This window comes from Arachis hypogaea, chromosome 1 (genome assembly GCF_003086295.3).
Source record: "Arachis hypogaea cultivar Tifrunner chromosome 1, arahy.Tifrunner.gnm2.J5K5, whole genome shotgun sequence".
Classification (NCBI taxonomy): Eukaryota; Viridiplantae; Streptophyta; class Magnoliopsida; order Fabales; family Fabaceae; genus Arachis; species Arachis hypogaea.
In genome coordinates, this window is record NC_092036.1 from 23,767,677 (window position 1) to 23,789,711 (window position 22,035).

Consider the following 22,035-nt stretch of genomic DNA (forward strand, 5'->3'; position numbering starts at 1 on the left):
ACGGGCTCCTCCGTCGACTCCAAATACTGCTGTGACTCATGCGATGGAGCGTGCAGACCTTGTTTCTTAGTGCTCTCTATGCTTTGTTTCCTCAATGGCTAATATTTTCACCATTGACACTATTATGCGAGAGTAGATAAAATTAACATAACACAGCACGCATGCTGGGGAAGCTTCTTATTTATAGAGCAACCCCATTTTCACTAGCACACATGTGTGGGCATGTGACTGACATAGTTACCATGACTAAGATGTCAAATAATCTCAGCATTTGTAAGTCACAATTTCATAGAAAGAAATGCAAGTGGGCCCAATAATAGTGTCACCGAGGATGGCCTTGTATGATATCCTGCAAGTTTAAAAGTTACTTACGAACATATTAAAGGGTTAACAAACACATAAAGAATATAAACATAGCCCTTAACTTGATTAAGTTAATGAATGGAGTTTTAGTTAGTGAAATAAATTGGTGCAGTGCGTTAAGACACTATACAAGGTGGCAACATATAGCTTTGGCAGATCATTGTACGGCCCATTTACATATCCTAGCCTAGAAAAAAAAACACTAAGCCCAACCCACATGTTGAAAAAAACAACCATCAACCGCATTTTATAACCTCATGTTTGTAATTTTATTTGTTGGAATGTAAAAAAATTAGTAAAGAACAGCACTCACAATCAGGAACACCAAACACAAACGTACATTTTACAATGCCAAAAAAAATTAACCACCCTGTGGGTTCGAAAATCTGAATACCTAATCCAAACTCGTTCTATTATAAGTTGAAAAGAAAAATTTTTAGGTTTGCATCCTAAATCAATTAACCCAAACAAGAAAAAAGGCACCGTAATCAACAAGCATTCTAATAAAAACTGAGTTGAAAGGTGACAAGACTAGTCACTGCGAACGTACGCCACACTCAATGTCTCGATAAGTTTGGCCTACCTCTTAGGGGTTAGAGAACTGATGGACCCAAGATTTTATCATGAAAAAACCCTTCTCATCCAAATACACGAAGGATCCATGCCAGAATCCTGGTGTCTATTATCCCCCAGTTTAGCTAAGAGGTTGAACTAATGGTACAAGCTATTTTAAAAATATCAAAGACAGAGCAACAGGGCTACTAAAGTGAGCTCCTGGGAAAAAGTAATTGAAGCTACACGTCTCAATATCAATTCAACTCAGCTTTGAATTCCAATGATGATATGACAAATATTTAAATATCAAACGAAATGACGGAAGGTCATCCCCAAATTTACATCAGCTTCACTTAATCATAATTAGACTTTAAACATGCATTATACAACACACCCAACTTCAAAATGAAACACCAAACAACCTTAATTAAGTCAACTAAAACATACTTAAGAACATAAACCAAACCAACCAAATCCAATTCAAAGTAAACTAACCTAAGCTAAGTCCAATGGTTACTCATTGAACATCTCGTGAAACATTTCCAGCTCAGACCACATCCTTTCATTCTCTTCCTGGAGCTCCTGAATTCTTTAATACGAAGGGTTAGAAATCTGACTTTCCAGGTTCTCAACGCGCTGCTGCAAAGCTCCAACCTTTATGAAGTTGTAATTGCAAATTTTCCTTCCCGTCATCGTCAAAACCTTCTCCAGCATTTGAAAGGCAGCATCTTGCCTTGCTTCCACCTCATCCTTCGAGAAACACCCATTTGCTACCTAGTTGAGACCATGTTCCGCAGACTGAAGCACAACCCAATAACCATGTAAATGCTCACCATTTTGAGAGTACGACTCACGCCTGGTGAAGACCAGGTAATCAAGACGTAACTGAGAACAAACCCGAATAAGATACTCTTCCATGTCTTCGGTGATAATGAAATCAGTCTCCAATATTTCTCCTTCACCCGCCTTACCTAAAATGCCACAAAAACAGTAGATCACTCAGAAACATCGAAAATAGACATGCACATTACCAAAAGCAATGAACACCAGCAACCTAATCAAAGTGTTACCAAGGGCTCGAATCTATTTTTGAGTGATGCTTCGTGTTTTGAACGAACCCCGCGTGCTTCTAACCGTGTACTATGAGAAGAACGTACCTGCATTGTATGCAGCTGAGTCGACAGAGAGCTACTACCTACAATCGCTGAGCTTCCTAGCAGACCCAACCATGGCGGTGACGGTGGAGGGGGTGATGGGGGTTCTGGTGGGGGTGGCGGTGGCGGTGGCAGTGCCAACAAAACAACTCCAGCACGAAGCCAACTCTCTACCTCATCAGCATTCGCGAACCCCTTGAACTCACAGTCCCTGAACCCATTGACCTGCCGCTTACAATCTGCCCACGTCATGTATATCCTAGGAATTCGTCCCTGCCGTACAGCATAAAAACGGTTCCTTCCTGACTCCATCCTGTTATAAACGTATTTCAACTTTGGGTCCAGGCTTGGTTTCAAGAAAAGGGAGGACCTTTATATGGCTAAGACTCCCCTGACATCACCTGAAATGAATTTCACTAAATTTATTGTTAAAATAACTTATTCATTATTTAAAGATATATTATTAAATTTCTTATCTTTCTATATCTAAACAGGCATATGAAGAGTTTAACCCACATAACTTGGAGCAGACATGTTATCCTTTGTATGGAAATTTTTTTTAAAAGTATTAATTTGGTTTATTAGATGCAGTTAACTTTAATAAATAAAACCTAACCAACCACCAAATAGACACTTTTTAATGTAGATATGAAAAGAAAAATGGTGTAGGACGCAATTATAAAGTGAATTGACCATCTAATTTGTGTACTCCAAATTTTTAAAATTTTTTAAACACAAATTCGAGATTTAAATATGTATTCTAGAAAAATACATTAAAGATTTAATTTTGATACAATTTTTTACAAACATGATTAAAAAAATAAAATGTTATTGTTCATAAAATTTGGTCATTTTTCGTGGAGTACATATTTCGACGGTCTGATATTTAGATGGCATAAGGTAAACCGAACCTTACACCGCTCCGGTCTAATATTTGGACGGCATAAGGTAAAAAAACTAGTGTGAACCACTTAAACACAAAATGAACCAATAAAAATCTGTTTGAACCCCTGCCTTCTAGAAAAATATAGGCATTCAAAGCCACCAGCTTATCATCATTTTTATTAATATATCTGCACATTATAACATATACATAGATATGTTTTATCGAATACTTTACCTTTATCTAATTTCTTTTAATTTTAGTTATTATTTCTCTCATTATTACATTAATTATATTTTTATTTTGTTACCAAAAAATAAATAAATTATATTTTTATTAAACAACAATTATAAACTCACTAATTTTTTTCATTTCGTAATTACATAATATCTATGAGTATTATTTTTTGATAAATACTTGCAGTGTATAATACTGTAATAGATATAAATGAATTAATAAATCATTGAAATTTATAAACTCTTATTTTAATATAAAGAAATAAAAAATATAGTAAAAATAACAAAATACTTATTATTTCTATTCTATATTATTTTAAAATAACTTGATATTTTTAAAATATTAGTCAAAACATGTATTTCACATTTTAATTTTATATTTTTTACTATTTTTAATTTTTATTTATATAGTACCGAGTCAACGGCTCCAACCAGTGAGCTGTCGGTTAAACCAATGAACCTGTGACCAAATAATCTGGCAGGTTCGATTTTTGGTTCGGTTCTAACAACTATGCCCCCTCATTACTATTACTCGGTCCGTGCCAGTTCAAATCCAATTATGTATCCATCCAACTATGGTTGCATGAAGCTTTCTCATATCCCCAACTAATTTTCATGTAGGACGTTCGTAGATCATTGATAATGAAAAGCTAACAATCGGGACCGACAAATACTTTATCCAACAAAAATCTCTCAGCTCATTACCTTAATTATTTTTTAGCAACATCTAACAGAGTCACATAAACACATATCGCAGCAAATCAACCTCTGCTCCACCCACTGTTGCAGCAGAAGTTGTCTCCGTGTGGATCTCGCTCACTAACACGCGTCACACTCCCTTACGGCCATCTAATTTCATTACATGCAGAAAAAAATTACCTTTCAGCACCGGAGTATTGGCCTTAGGAGAAACCCTACTATAGTATCATATAAAAATAGAAAATGTCCAAATAAACTAGGTCGATACTACGTGACTGAAACGAAATTTTTTAGGATTTAGGATGCAAAAGGTAGTTTTACAAAAATTTATTACTGCATATTGTAGTGAACGAGAGAAATAAAAAATGCTGAAAAAAAGTACTTCAATACAAGTTACACACAAACATAATATTCTTTGGACACTTGTGGAATCGAAAAATGTAGTTCTTAAATGAAAAAGCTTTACGAAAAAATTATCAACCATTTTAGGCCTAATTTTTCAGAAAGCTTTTTAACTACAACTCCCCATAATGGAGCAGATAGCTGTCATTTTTTGGATTCTCTCCACCAGTTTTTAGGGCTGGAAGTGAGGCAAGCCAGCTTATAAGTCACCTCGAGCTCGACTCGTTAATAGCTTCATAACTTAAACTCGTGGGTTTGTCAGCCAAGCTTGCTCCATAAGATAAATAATATATAAAATTATTCTTTTTAAAATATCTTTAAAATATATAACTTATAATTTATTGATATAGAATTATCGGTTAAGTTCCTATTATATATTTGAGCCAGCTCGTGAGCTCGAATTAGGTCCTGAGCTTTCGATGGGTCGACCTTTAGCTTAAGAATTCGGCTTTATTGTTAACGACTCGACCTGTGAGCCAAACTCAATTTTCGTGAGGCGAACTTGAACTTGATCAACCTCGGCTCACAAATGCTCACTTCCAGCCCTACCGGTGTTAAACAACAAAAAGAACAACTTAGAAGGAGTTAAAAATTTTCTTTCTAGAACTAGGTGAGACTTAACACCAACCATTATTCACAAACTATTATTTATTCTTAAAACAAAGTAATAATTAATTAAATATTACTTAACTGAAAATTAAATAATATCCCATTTAAATGATTAAACAAATTCTTTAATGCAAATATCAAAATTTAAAATTTTATAACTTAAATTATATCTATTTAAATAAATTCATAAAAACCTTATTTTTAAAAATTTTTTAATTTAAACATAATTTTTCGATTTAATATAAACTTTCACCAGTTATTTTAAACTCAAAATACTACTATTTAAAATTTTCAATTAATTTAATTTAAAATTAAAATTTATTAAACTTGAAAAATTAAATATCTAAATAAATATTTTTTTTTCAGAAAAATATGTTATTAATTTTCTTTAGTCCATAGAACAAAATTTTAAAACAAAAATAACATGAGCTTTGAACAATATAGAACAATAAAAAACACCTTCTCCCTTTGTACCCTAAGTCTTTAACTTCAAACCTGACTTCTCTTTTTTTTTAATATTATAACTATTATTATTGTTATTATTTATTTTTTTTGGTTTTATATTTCTATTGTTTATTATTACCGTAGTAATATTTTCACTATCCTATTTCATGTTTATGTCCAAAAAAATATTTCACGGTCCAAACATTAAACAAAAAATGGATTTCAGTGTCACATATTATGTTTACTTCTTTTTTTGTTCAGTAACACAATAAAAAACAACCACACTTGGATGTGACTTTCAATACTTGTTGGGTCCTCAAAAATAGGTCCAATAATTTAACTAGCATCATTAACATAACATTATTATCATCTAACAAAATATCATGCATACATCACCAACTGATCACCATCAGCTTTGGCACAGCAAATGTCGACACTTTGGAGGCAACAAAACCACGCGTCTTCTACTTCAAACTGCCACATATTTTCAGCATCAGTAGAAAAAAACCTTTTCAGCACCCTAGCAATGGCCTATAATAAAATCTTTTCTCCAAACTTAATAAATTCTCTCTTTCCTTTGTTTTCTATCGTACTCTCTTTTTTCTCTCTGGCTCTTTTTTTTTTTTACATTTTTGTTCTACAAAAATTAAAATTAATAAATAACATAATTAAAATAAATTCATAAAATTATAAAGAATACATTAAATTTATAACTAAAAAATAATTTCTTAATGTTATTCATATAAAAATATATTATTATTATTATTATTATTATTGTTATTATATACATAATTTTTTTATTTTTTTATTTAGTTTCGAATTTTTATGACTTATCTTTTTAATTTATATTTTTACTTTTCTTTCTTTAAATATTTATCTATAATATATAAAGTAGATAGGAGAATTTGGTATTCAAATCTGTTTTCCTATTTTACCCTTGTTTTCATAAACTAAAATTATTAACTTTTATAAATTCTGCGTTAACCTACAAGAGAGATACGTAACTCCTCTACTTTCAATCATGAAAGGAATTAAAATGAAAGGAATTAAAATCAAATTGCTCAATGTTCACTCTTAATTATTTTTATTTTTTTAATAAAAAATTGGCTTTACCCCATGATAGAATTTAAAACTGATTCATTTTATTTCAGATAACAAAAAACTTAACATGTGTATAAAAGAAATGATATTAAACAGTACCTGAATTTATTTATTATAGTACTTGAATTTTAATTACGTATGTCTGTTAAAGTAAATTTTTTTCTATGTATATTTAATAAAAAAATGACGTATAATAGAGTACTTCTTAATCAAATTTATACCAATATATATAACAGGTTGTACCAATGTATAATAGGGATAGAAAAATTTAGTATCCAATTTTTTCTTCTTATTTTACACTTGTTTCTTTTTTGTTAAACACTGACTTCAATATAACAAACTGTTACGTCTTCCATTTTTTTATTTTTTTATGAAAAAGAGAATTTATCCCACGACAGAGTATTAAAGGGATTCACTTTCAACCCACGATATATTTTAAAACTGATTTACTTCCAATAAAAAAACTGCTACTACTACATACTCAATTTAAAAATTGACTCATTTTCAAGAAAAAACTATTCCACCTTCAGTCGTACATAACCCACAAGAGAATTAGATTAGTCTTTCACTTTCAAACTTGGTCTGGCAAATATTTTCCTTCTCTGCATCTTACTCTCTTTCTGACAAATAGAAATGGAAACTTCACGACATCAACATTCATGTCAATGTCGACCCACTTGGACAGAATATGCCAGGCGAAAAATGTAACACCCTAACACACAGAACTTTTCACCTAGGATGTAAAATAGAGGTGGCGAGGCGCTACAACCTCTAAAATGCAATATAATAATAATAATAATAATAATAATAATAATAATAATAATAATAATAATAATAATAATAATAATAATAATGAAAAGGAGATATATACTAGGAGCCTTGAAAAACAGGTAAAGCAAATTCGCAAATTGCAAAGTGCAAAACTCAGAAAACCTGGTTACTTGCGTACGAAGAAATCTAAGGCCCACTAACATAATTATACAAAAGATAAGAGTAAATGATCAAGGGTACAAAATAACAAGCTCCTAACTCAGCCTGCGAAGCTAAGGCTGGCCGGAGAATATTTACGTATACATATATACATAGCCCTAAGTCCCAAACTGCACATACATAAACCCTAGTTCTCCATAAAACCTCTAAGAGGTACACAAAACAAAGCATTCTTATGCACAAGAGAAGAAACTATAAATTTATACATAATAATATCAAAATAACGACAGGGAACCCCAAAGTAAACCACTTCGCCGCAGAACTCCAAACGCTTATCGAGGTGCCTCTCGACCTGAATCTGAAAAAGAACAACATAGTATGGAATGAGAAGTGGAGGTTTTCAGCATGGTAAAGGTGCCACGCATATAATATATAAGGTCCTGAAAATGCCAGAGGCAATCCTAGAACGCCAATACTCAGTTATAAAGCTTAATTCTAAACAGAAGCCATAAAAGGGTAGGTGTTCTAAAGAATTCTAAACTTACTTACTTAAACCTAACATTATCACCAAACCGGTCCACCTTTTCTCTGCTCTTCCATCACTAATGATTAAGTAGAGACAGACAACCAAACAATTTCAAGAACAAGTAGAAAACAGGTAGTGCATGTAGCAAATATAACAATTAGCATAATATATATTCAGTTAGGCGATCCCAAGTAATGCAAAGCAAATAAAACAAACAGAATGCACATGATGTATCCCTTTTCTATAGCTGATGAAGCTCATCTGTCGATTATCCAGCCAACTTGACAAGTCCAAAACCCTTAGACTATCCCTCGTCGCTCATCCCCATAAGTTTATGCATAGATTTTCTCATTTCATTCATAATTCATACATACATTCATTCATTCATATATAACTCACTCAATGCGGGATATCCATTCCCGGGAATTTATACGTGTCTGGTCACCCTTACGACATAGGGTCAACAGAGTATCGAGTTTCAACCTGAAACATGTGGTAGCAAGCCACGGTTCTGTTACCTAGGAAAACTCGTATCTCATATATCATTAAATTCATAAGCCGCATTATATTCATAACCATTCATATTCATTATACAATCATTCATCGTAGCCATAACAATATATATTCTTTTCACTTTCACATCATTCTCTTATAATTCATTATGTTTATCCCTTTTCATCCCTAAGTTACCTCAATTTCCTAGCTTTAACTAATTACTAAGCTTACTAATAAGATCTAGGGTTAAAAGCATAAAAATAGAAGTTTAGAGGTTCAAAACCATGTTTGAATCATAAAAATACAAGTACTGGAAAAACAGAGTGTGTGTGGACACACACAGGTGTGCGTACACACAGTTTGTGAAAGGCAGAGCATGTGCGTACGCACGAATGTCTTCGAGTGCACACAAACCAGGAACTACTTAGTGTACGTGTGCCTCACCTATGCAAGCGCCACCAGTAGAAAGCATACCCCGGTGCGTGCGCACCATGGTGTGCGTACGCACATCTTCTGTAAAATGTAACACCCTAATTACCCTAAGCCTTACCTCACGTCGTAAAGTAAAGGTTAATCAATGGTTACGACAAGTTTAAATCTTATACATATAATATATAGAAGAAGTAATATATTCTAGAAGCCCGATGAAGGATATAACTAAAAAAAAGAATTTAAAAAGCCCAAAACGTACACACGGAGCTACTAACTTAACGCACAAGATATAGATATAATATAACAAAAGATAAGAGTATAATAGCATAAGAATCTAGCCACAGCTCGCGGAGTTTAAATCGGATAGCTATATACTGCCCATACAGAAATTTAAAGATAAAACAACTTATACAAGTTTTTCTCTCAAAGTAATGCCTCTAAGTAAAAGAAAAATACAAAAGTGAGAGATATAAACAAAACAAATAAAAAGACTCCAAAACAGATAGAGATCCTCCGTTCTGTCACCACCAACACAACTCACCGGGGTGGGTTGCGACCTGCATCTGAAAAATAACAACAGAATATGGTATAAGAACTGGAGGTTCTCAGTTTGGTAACAGTGCCAAATAATGTAAGATGTAAGGCTCTGGGACGCCGAAGGAAATCCTAGAACTTCACATCAAATACGGATATTTAAGCTTAGAATAAAATAAATAAAGAACTTAAACCATAAACCAGGTCATCTAAACTTAGGGGAATTTTAACTAATGCTAAACACACCGCTGTATCCCACAGCCTTCACCAACCTAACCTCCATGTGATCCATTCGCCACCGCCTACCTACCTCCTTAGCACTAGACAATCACAAGTAATACACGCAAGTAAATCACAAGTAATATACATGTACAGCAAGTAAAACAACTAGCAAATAAGCATATTATTCATTTAGGCAAGATATGCAATTAGGCAAAGCAAACAAAACACATAGTAGATGCACATGATGAATGCCTGTCCTATTGGCTCGTGATATCACTTGTCGGTCTATGAATGCCAACCCGACACATCCTTTCAGATGTCACCTTTCTGCCAAGTCCGAGGATATAGCGCCTGACACGCTTTTATTCCGAGGATATAGTGCCTGACACACTATCGTTCCGAGGATATAGTGCCTGGCACACTCTTGCAGCGGAGAAGGAAAACAACAACATCTATTTTATCATAAATCATTCCAAGGATATAGTGCCTGGCACACTATCTACATCCAACAAGTCCATCGACCTCAAATAATCACCAGTCATCACCATTTCTCATCTCAAATAACTTTCAATTATCAATTCTCAACATTCCAAGGATATAGTGCATGACACACTTTCTTTCAATATCCACCAAGTTTATAATAACCATCATCAGTTCTTAATTCCATTCCGAACTCATTAGTACATCAGTTTTCTCAGTTCGTTATTAGTAATCACCAAGTTCACCACTCTTCCTTCTCTCTCAACTAAACTCATCTTTAATACACCAGAAACCTAAACCTCCGTTCTCTAACTTTTCAAAGTAAAACCCAAATTAAATCTCCTAGGACTTTTCCCATGTTTTGATACCCAAAAATAAGCCAAAGAGTCTTAATTAGGTGTCACAGAAGTTTACAAGCTTGTTAGGAAGGTGAAACAATTAAAAAAATATTTTATTTGAAAAACAGGACATGTGCGTACACATAAGGGTGTGCGTGCGCACGCCCAGGAAAGGCATACGTATAGAAGTGTGCGTACGCACAAGTAGTAAAAATTTCAACTCTGTTCATCCATACAAGACGTGCGAACGCACTCAACAGAGTGCATCTTCCAACGTGTGCGTGCGCACGGGTTGTAAAACTTTGTTGGTTATGTGTGCGTACAAGTTGTGCTAGCGCTTTAAACAGAAGGCATCCCCTATGTATGCGTACGCACAAGGCTGTGTGTGCACACAGGTTCGAAAAATCACAAGAGTGTGCGTGCGCACACAAACCAAAAATCACAAAATTCTGCAACATTGCAGAATTTCAGATTTTGACACCAAACTTTCCACAATCATATCTTTTTCTACCAAATTCAGATTTCCACAAAAATTAAACCATTTTATAACTTGTTCAATTTTCTTTCATTTGATATAAAACTCATTGAATTTAAAGCACAGTAGATGAAGATATAATTCATAGAAGTTCACCAAAATTTTCGTTTTACCAAAAGTTCACAAAGTTCAGTTCTCCACAATCCTCAATTAAAATCAAACCAAAACCATACCAAACTCTAATTTACACCATAACTCACCCTTTGTACCACATTCCACCATCCATACCCGATTTTCCTTCACACTTCATTAATCTCAACCTCAAATATCAAATATATAACATTATAACAATCCTCCACCAAATCATCAATCCATCATAATTCATCATCAATCAACAACAACATCAACAACTACTACAATTCATCATCAATTTCAATAATCATCACCAAACAATATCTAACATTACCCAAATTTATCAAAATGTTCATTCCTCACTTTATTCTCAAAAGACTCACATACTTCACCCATTTGTCATCAACATTAATATTCATACTCCTCCACAAATAATCTCAACATTAGCAATCATTATTGTTCCGAGGATTACCTGAAATTGTAGGTCGATCTCGGACGAGATCTTCTGAGCTGGTCGGAGCTGTCGTGTCCGAATTGCTAGATTTGGTGATGATGCTGATTCTTTGCCCCAGAGAGTGGGGGGTACCTGCAAGGGACTCCGAAGCTTAAGTTAGCAAGGGTATTAAGCAGGTATTTAGTGGAATCAGAGTATGAGTTATACCTGGGTGCTCTGGTGTATTTATAACGGTGGGGAGTGACCTTTTTGGAGATAAGATAGTTATCTTATCTTATCTTATCTTTGAGTGACGTCTTCTTATCTTCAAGGGAACCGCCTTTATCTCTACGGGCTTGGGCTGCCCTTTGATTCGGAACGTGTTCCTCTTTTTGGGCCCTTTATTGGGCTTTCCTGTGACTTGGCCGAGCTCTTTGAGAAGAGGTCAGGTCATCCTGACCTGAAGAGGTCGGTCGCTTTGTCTGTAGAACATCCCGGGTCAGATAGATTTGATCCAGGGTATGAACAGTGCCCCTACTCGAGCTCGGTCTTTATTTGGAGGTCGAGTCTTAGTTTTAGGACTTCGAACCTTCTCAAGTGAAGCCAAACTCGAACATTTTGTCGATTTTATCCTTGTAGAGTTTTTTGAATGCAGAACATTTTGTTTCCTCTGAGAGCGCGCACTTTTTAGCGTCCTTGCTTCGGGAATGCACGAGGGTTTTAATGCCCTCATTAATTGGTTTCAAATGCCCCGTTTCTTTTCTTATATTTTGAACTTTCACACATAGAAACGGTTTTTCCTCTTCTCTGTAACTTCCCCTTTTCTTTCTCACTTTTCAGTTTTCACCTGTGTTCCGCCCTTTCGCGTCTTCTCTTTGCAACGTTGCTTGGTGATCGTATGTGCCCTCTTTGTTTTCGACGACCGCTTTGTCTTCAATCTTTCCTCCGTACGCTTCTCCTTTTCTCAGGTTGGTTTATCTTCTCTTTTGCTTGCATTGTTTTGTTTTCCTGGTACAGTAGGGTTTTTACTTGAGTAATTTTTTGGAAAGTCTGAACCTTTTTGTATTTCTATGCTTTTTGGAAACTCTTAGAGGAGTATAGGAGTGATATCATATCTCCTAGGCCTTTCGAGGCCGACTTCCTCTTTTTTCTTGGGTTTTCTCTCTTTCTCTTTTGACGACTGAGAGTGCCCAGGTCGTCAATTTGGCTCTCGAAACCTGGCATTTTCCTCCGTGTTGATGTACTTCTCAGCTCTTTCTTGTACATCACTCAAAGAGGTCGGGTGTCTTTTCGATATGGACTGGGAGAAGGGACCTTTTCGAAGTCCATTTACCAGGCCCATAATTACTGCCTCCGTGGGCAAGTCTTGAATCTCCAAGCACGCTTTATTGAACCTTTCCATGTAGTCCGTCAAAGGTTCTCCGACCTCCTGTTTTACTCCCAGGAGACTTGGTACGTGCTTTACTTTGTCCTTCTGGATGGAGAATCGCATCACGAACTTTCGCAAGAGGTCGTCCAAGCTGGTGACCGACCTCGGAGGGAGACTATCAAACCACTTCATCGCTGCTTTCGTCAAGGTGGTCGGGAAAGCCTTGCAGCGAGTAGCATCAGAAGCGTCGGCCAAGTACATCCAACTTTTGAAGTTGCTTAAATGATGCTTCGGGTCGGTGGTTCCGTCATAGAGTCCATATAAGGTTTTTTGAAGTTCCTTGGAACTTTTGCCCTCATAATGTCCTCGCTGAATGGATCTTCTCCCCCAAGAGAGAATCTTCCTGGTCACTACAGGAACTTCCACTTTTGAGAGCGGACTCTAATTTTAGGAGCTTTTCCTCAAGCTCCTTTCATCGCTTGATCTCGCTTCTCAGATTCCTTTCTGCTTCTCGTTGTCACTCCAGTTTTTGCTCTAGCTGCTCCAAGCGCCCTTGGTGACCGTGGAACAATCCCATTAGATCAATTGCATGATGTTGTCCCTGCTTTCCGAATTCACGTCCTTCAGAAGAGTTTGCCTTTGGATTTTTCAACCCCGATGTGCCTTCTCTATGTTGATTTGTCACCCCTTGGTGAGTGTCGATGTCGTCATTGTGGTTCCCAACGTCCTGATTTTCTTGCTCAGAATCGGGCACTATGTGGCCATCTTCATGTGAGTCGTCCGTCATTACTGGTTTATCTTGCGAGTCCCCGGCAACGGCGCCAATGTTACATTGGGTAACCAGAGATTAATGGGTTGGACTCATTGGGTTGGCCCAATCGTCTGAAGGAGAGAGCCCTTTGACTAGGTTCGCGTCTGAGAGACTCCGTCCGACTCGTGCATATGAGAGAATGGGGGGTGGTACCTGTCGAAGACACTCCGATGCTTAAGTTAGTAGGGGCCTAGGTAGGTTTAGAGAATACCAGAACTTAGAGATACCTGAGGGGTGTCAGTGTATTTATAGTGGTGAACCAATAACCACCATTGGAGTAGTTCCACCTTTTAAGGAGGATAACCGTCCCTTTATCTTAGGAAAGTTGAGATATGGCTCCTGGAAGTGGGTTGAGATATTTTATGGATAGTTACTTATTCAAATAAGTAGTATCTGCTAGCTATCTATCAAGCCCGACTTCTTTTGAGTGGAGCTTAAGTCGAATCCGACCTCTTCCGAGGAGGTTGGTTGTGAGGGGAGACCAATATATGGATTGGGCCTTTTTATCTTATTTGGACTTGGACCTTAGCGTTGGGTCAAGATATGAGCAAATACAATGGTTAAAAAAAAATACAAACATATATATTTTTTATTTAATGTATTTAAAAATACACTACATAGATAAAGATTTACCCTTTTTATCATAAATTTTTTGTCCAATTAAAAAATTAACCAATAACAAAATTTGATAACGATAAAATATATTGTAATTAAAAAAAGTCTAAATACTATATTAAATATTACAAGTTAATAGATAAACAATTTTCAAAATTTGACATTTATAGAATAACTCAGTCGAGTACCAACTATTAATCTAATAATCCTATATTAATCCATGACAATAATCCTGAAACACCCAACATCGTTTATTACTAAAAAAATATATTAATTTAATAGTATTAAATAGATAATAAATTCTTGATGATAAAAATATCTCATCAAATTAAAATTTAATAATATGAGATATAGCAATGTAAACCAAAACATACAAAGATAAATTAGAGTATAACAAATAAATTATTTTTTATAAATATTTTTACATTTTTAATTGATAAAATATTTATCATATTATCAATTTATGATAACAAACTAAAAAAATAAATTAAAATATGTCACACATTAATGGACGAGATTAAAATTTTTTTAAAAAATTCATATAAAAATTAAATAGAAGCATAGAAAAAACAATTTATTTTATAATAAAGATATATTATATTGAGCACACTAAAATTACAAAAATTTAAAAGAATTAAAGTCACTAGTATTTTATTTCACACAATCAAAGTTAATTTTTATTATGATAACTAATAACTCTCTCACGAGTTTAAATTATGCTTATTATTTGTATTACTCTTTAAAAATATAGGTATAGAAATGCATGATAATAGAATCGGTCCAAGTAACAGATTTTTAACTGGTTAGTATCCTATATACTTAAAACATGTAATAACGAGAAATAAGTTATTTTGCCTCCACATTAAATCTTCTTAATATACATGATTAATAAAATTAACTAACTTAATTTAGACGATTAATTTTATTGCTAACACTAATTTTTAATTTTTTCAAAAAATGTATAACATATAAAGTTTTTTTTTTGTATAAGCCTCAACCAATTTTTTATCATGAACTAATTATAAATAATGCTAGAAACCATGCAAATATGAATGGTTAGTATTCTATTTATATCTCCAATATTTCATCGTCATCATACAATATTTATTTAAAATATTTTTATATTGAATAAATACAAAGATTTGTTATCGTACACTACTATATAAAATGTCTAATGACAAACAAAATTATAAATTTAATAAAAAATAATGTTAAAACAAATATTTAATAAATAAAAAATTCAAAATAGTCCATACATTCATGAGACTAATAATAATAAGAATAACTTTGTTAATAAAAGCGGACAATTCACAAAGAATGTAGTATTTAAAGAAATTTTGTTACCTGCATCTCAGATAATTTATGTGCTTAAAAAATACGTGAGTCTTTTTATAAGTATAATCCGTGTATTATGTAATTTTATCATTACAATATCAACATTGGAATAGATAGTTTTGTTCATTAATTTTAACAACTAATGACTAAGATTTTTAACAGATAAATTGATATCAAGAGAACTCATCAGCATATTAAAAGAGATAAACGAAAAGAACCGAAACCTCTACTTTACCCAACAGGTATGCACCAATTACGATTCACATAAAATATAAAAATTATATCATACATCCTTAAAATATATCATTATTGGTTTTTTAAGAAATTATAGTTTGCAATATTTATATTTACTTTGAAAAAAAATTCAAAATTTGATTTCTTTGAATGTTGCTATCAATTTTATAATTTTAGCAATAAAATTATAAAAATTAAAATTTTAAAAGCAATAAAAGGTAGAGGTATGTCTTATTTTGGATGTATCATTACTTAATTCTAAAGTAATATATAAAACATTATTGAAATATATTGTGATACGTATATGCAATAAATTACAGAAAACATGATTCCAATCGTTATGGAATACATAGAAGGATGAGCAATCAATTACATCAATGAGACCAATCGACAATAAAGTAAGGATTACAGCATTAATGACTGTGTCAATTGCATTGATGATACATATTTTTGTTTTAGTGTTATTGATCAAATGTGAAATTGATTTAGGTTCATTCACTTAAAATTTATTTTATTGGTTGGAGAGGTACAGTTAAAGCAGACAAAATTCAATTATGAAAGATGGTAAAAAGAGAAATATTGGATCAAAAGAATAAAAGGTAATGCAATAACCTTTTATTACATAATAAATATTTTCGTCTATTTCGTCTTATATACTAATTATGTTAAAACTTTAACTTTTTTTTTCAGCCATGAACTTAGAACACAACTAACTTATTTGGATATAAAACAATATCATTGCAGGTAATTATTATTAAAAAAAATACCTAACAATAAAAGATGTAATATCATTTAATTTACATTTTGTCAAAAAAGATGTAATATCATTTTATATTTTGTCAATGATAAAAAAGGATTAATGTCATTTCTTTTGTCCTTTCAAAAAGTTCAATGCAAAACAAGATATCACAATTCTACAGGTTTTAATTGAATTCTTCTCTATAATAAAGAATCAATTTAATTGAATAAATCTGAGGCATTTATATCGTTATTTTTATGGTAAATAAAATCTAACAGTTTTTCAAGATACAAGAAGTTATTGACAAGGAGATATATGATGAATTACGAAGGATTTTTTCCAGGTATACAATCTTTGTATTCCCCTAATATTTTCATTAATTCTCTTATAGTTTTATATTTAAAAACAAAAATGTAAGCATATTCATTTTTTTTATCCTTCCACTATTTGTAGGAAAATGAAGGCCTCTTCAGATTTAGAATCATATTTTAGCCTATCACTTAAAAAAGAAGACAAGCATGAATATTTATGATATTTAGGCAAAATTAATCTTTTGTAAATAACTAACATGCATTTGCGTTTATAGATATACTCTTTTTAAATTAGGATAACATTTTTGTCATTATTTCTTGAACTATACCTTTTTTTGATAATATATACATATATATTTATTGTGTGCTTTTATAATTTAGCATTTTAAAGATTTTTTATAGTTATTTTACTCTCAACAAAATATCATATAAACAAGGCTACGTTAATTTTAAAATGATGAAAAAAATACTTATCTGACAAATTTAAAGGGTGAATGATATATTAACACTAATATTAAAATATGATAAAATAAGATCACGTCAATATTAAAATAAAAAAATAATCTAATAAATTTGAAGAGTGAATAATACATTTTAAAAATAAAATTAATTTCTTCAAAGCAATAGAAAAACGGCTAGTTCTATATATATAATTTAACTGATAGGGACTTTTTCCATATGATTTTTTTAAAAGTAGTTTAATTTTATAAATTTTTTAATTTTCTGTTATAGTGCATAATATTAAAACAAAATCAATATAATTTTAAAAGATTTATACTCTTATAATATTATTACAGACAAAAATATTAATGAGTTTATAAAATTGTGACCCCAATCTTTCACCCAATGCTCTTGTGGTTTGCTCGCGCAAAGCCCATTATTCTTAGTTGCAACTTGCAACTCCCACAACCCAAATAAACTCCTAACTACACAAGAACCCACCATTTAGAATTCACCATTCTTTTAGGTAAATTCTATCATATAGAGCATGAATTTTTTCTACATGTGTAGAATGATGCTGTCATTACTAAAAATTGACAAGTGTCTCTCTTAAGAGACTATTTTTGTCAAAAATAGTAAAAATGACAACTTGTGCAGACGCTGTCCAATTTTCATCACATGAGTGAATTGAGATTAACAATAGACAATTATCATAATGACAATGAGTGAGATTAAAGTTAATGATAGATTATTATTAGGTGTTGGGTTTAGTCATTGATGGGTCTTGGATGTTTTTGCAAAAAGACTTTGAAGACAATAGAAGAGTTTTTGAAATTTTATTGTGTGGGCTTAGTATTCAATTTTGAAAATTAATTCGTTTTTTTTTTTTGGCTCTTTTTAATACTCTAAAAATAGAACCTTTCCTTATGAACCCGCCGGAAACGACTGTGGAGGAGGCTGATCAGCTACAGAGGAGTAAGAAAAAGCTTCGAAATGATGGAGGCACTTATATCGGAGAGACTTCCAGGATTCCCAGAGAACAGGATTGGATGTATGATAAGACCACTTTTGTGGGAGCCAATGAAAGAAGGAGAACATTTGCAGACCTGGTAATCCATGGCAGCATAGAGAATAATGAGGACTCTGAAGACTCGGATGAGGAAATGACTAACGAAGGGGAGTCTTCCGATGAAGAAGAATCGGGGATGATGGAAGAAATGTTGGAGTGGAGCCAAGCACAGAGAGAGGCTTACAAGAAGGCACGAAAGGAGGAGAGAGCAATCCCTTCCATCACTGTGAACCGTTTACAGAATGGCATTTTCAACATCCAGGTAAATAAAGCTGAGAAGAAAAGACTAGAAAGGCCATGGAAACACACCTTGATTATCAGGCTGCTGGGAAGGAGTATTTCTTACGGGGTACTTAAGAGAAGGCTCGACACAATGTGGGCAAAATCTGGAGGGCTAGACTTGATTGATCTAGGAAACAATTTCTTTGTGGTCAGGCTATTCAATGAAGATGACTACTGGTATGTTCTGGAAGGAGGACCATGGATGCTTTTTGATCATTACCTTACTATCCACCGATGGATGCCAGACTTTAATCCCTTCGGTGTGTCGATTAATAAGATAGCGGCATGGGTCCGTCTTCCTGATTTGCCCATTGAGTACTATGATAAGAGATTTCTGGGGACAGTCGGAGACCAGATAGGAAAAACCCTCAAGGTTGATATGAACACGGCCAATCAATCACGAGAAAAATTCGCAAGACTGTGTGTGGAGATTGATCTGAACAAGCCTCTAGATGCCAAGTATTTAGTGAATGGCCAAAACTATTTCATTGAATATGAGGGCTTACATATGGTTTGCTTCAAGTGCGGTAAATTTGGGCATGTTAATGAAGGTTGTATGCAAGCGGGGCCATCGACTTCAGCCCAAACGGTGAAGGAGAATGCACAGGTAGGAGCTCAGGCAGGACAGGAGGAATCAGGGAGGAAGGAGGTTGATAAGGGCAAAAATGTCATTAATGAGAATTCTAATTTTGGTGCATGGATGATAGTACAAAAGCAAAAAAGGACAAGAAAATATGCTACCAAGGAGAGTGGAGATAGTGGCCATAAGGATCGTAGGGAGAAGAATAATATGGAAAAGATGGCGAATACGACAAGATACGAGGTTCTCGCACAAGGCACAGATTATGAGCAGGCCAGAGGCGACAATGAGAAAGGTTCTCATCAGCAAGTGTCTTCATGTAACGTGATCCCAAACGGCGCACCAAAAGAATTTCTTAATGGGAGTCAAATGAGAAAAACTAAAGCGTCCACGGCAGGCACAGTTGTGGAGCCAATTCCTTTGGCCCAAGGTAATCCAAACCAGACACCTAAGAGAAAACCGAGTAACCACCAGGAGGGTAGCAACTCTGAGCCTAGTCCAGTCTCCCAGGTCAATCAACCAAAAGAAACCTTGGCCCACTTTTCCTCCATGCCTTCCTCAAACATACCCAACCCTTTTCAAACCCAACCCACTCTCTCAAATGAAACAGTGATAGAGGAGACCCCTATGGACCCAAACCTTAACCCAAAACCTCCGGACCCAACTGTTCCGTGCTTCTCTGGATCAGACTTAGATGAGGTTATGGTAGAAGGCACTTTGGCTGTGATGGAATGGGGTAATAGAGATGCTGCTCCCATAGGGGAGGATATGAACTTGGCCTAAACGGGCCTATATGTTCTCAAAGTACACCTTTGAACACTGAAGCCTTAAGCTTCCTTCTTTTTTTGCTATAGTGATGATTATTTTCTCGTGGAATGCTAGAGGGGCTGCCAACCCAAATTTCACTAGAGTTTTGAAAGAGTATGTGTCTCAATACAAGCCGGACTTAATTGCAATACAGGAGACGAGGTGTAGTGATACAGTTGCACAAAATGCTATTAAAAAAACAAGTTTTAACTTCAATTTGGTGATTGATGCTCAGAGGTTTTCAGGAGGAATATGGCTCATGTGGAATAATCCCAATCTTTCAATTCAAGATAAGTAGAAACGAACAAGCTTTGCACATCTCGGTTTCATACAATCTGAAGAAATGGTTCCTTACTATCATCTATGCTAATCCAAATGAAGAAAGGAAAAGGGAATTGAGAAATTATATTGCTAATCTGGTCTCTACAATGAACTGCCCTTGGATGCTCTGTGGGGACTTCAATGATATCAGTGACATAAGTGAAAAGAAAGGAGGAGCACCTCCCAACTTAGCTCAGATAAGGCGTTTTAGGGACTGGATGGACTCGTGCGGGTTAATGGATTTGGGTTTCCAAGGTACGCGGTTTACCTGGAGAGGTCCGATTTGGCAAGGCAGAGAAAGAGTCTTCAAGCGTTTGGATAGGGCCATATCCAATCTTGATTGGAGGATCTGTTTTCATGAGGCTTGTGTAGAGACTCTACCACGGATAAAATCCGATCACCATCCCATTTTGATTAAGTGTACAGGTAACAGTCATGTTCTGAAAAATAAGCCATTTCGGTTTGAATACATGTGGATGCAGCATAAAGAGTTTCAACCCTTTCTCAAGAATAACTGGAACAGAGATTTGGCCCTTGATGAATCTATAAAGGTGTTTGTGGAGAAAGTAAAGCAGTGGAACCACAACATTTTTGAAAATATCTTCAATCAGAAGAGGATTTTACTTAGCAGGTTGAAGGGGATTCAGAATTCCCCTAGATATGGGAGAAGCGAGTTCTTGGACAATCTGGAGGATGATCTTAACAAAGAGCTAGAGGTAATCTTGGATAGAGAACAAATGTTCTGGATACAAAAATCCAGAGAGACTTGGATGGTTGAAGGAGATCGTAATACAAGATATTATCACACCAAAGCCATTATTTGCCGAAGAAGAAATAAGAATTTCAAGCTAAGAGACTCTGGTGGTAGCTGGATAGATAACCTGGACAATCTCAAAGGTCATGTCTGTGCCTATTTCAAGCATCTGTTCCAGGAAACCAATCCCAACAGAGATTATAATCTTCATACGCAGATTATCTATCCGGAGATGGAATCAGGTGACATGCTCAAAATGAAAAGAGTTGTAGAGGCAGATGAAATTGAACAAGCCATATTTGCCATGGGGTCTCTCAAGGCCCCTGGTGAAGATGGATTATCAGCGGGTTTTTATAAAGCTAATTGGGAGCTGGTAGGTAGCAGTTTGAAGAATTTTGTCATGAATTGCTGGTCCAACCCTAGTAATATTAAGCAGGCCAATAACACTTTCCTTGCTTTGATCCCCAAGAATGATCAACCAGAATTTGTTATTCAGTTCAGGCCTATTTCTTTATATAACATTTCTTACAAAACGATTACTAAGGTAATTGCTAATAGGCTAAAATCTGTCCTTGATAAAAGAATTTCTCCCACTCAATCGAGTTTTATTTTAGGTAGAAGAATACAAGATAATATAGTGATTGCCCAAGAAATTATTCACAGTATGAGAAGATCCAATGCGAGAAAAGGGTCCATGGCTATAAAGATAGACCTAGAGAAGGCTTATGAACACCTTAGTTGGAATTTTGTTAAAAAAATGCCATATGGAATTCGGACTGCCTCCAGAAATGATTCATATTATTATGCAATGTATTCGGACAACTAGTTTCCAGGTTTTATGGAATGGGGAGCCTTCAACGAAGTTTACACCGTCCTGTGGTATTAGGCAAGGGGATCCTTTGTCTCCCTATATTTTTGTTATTT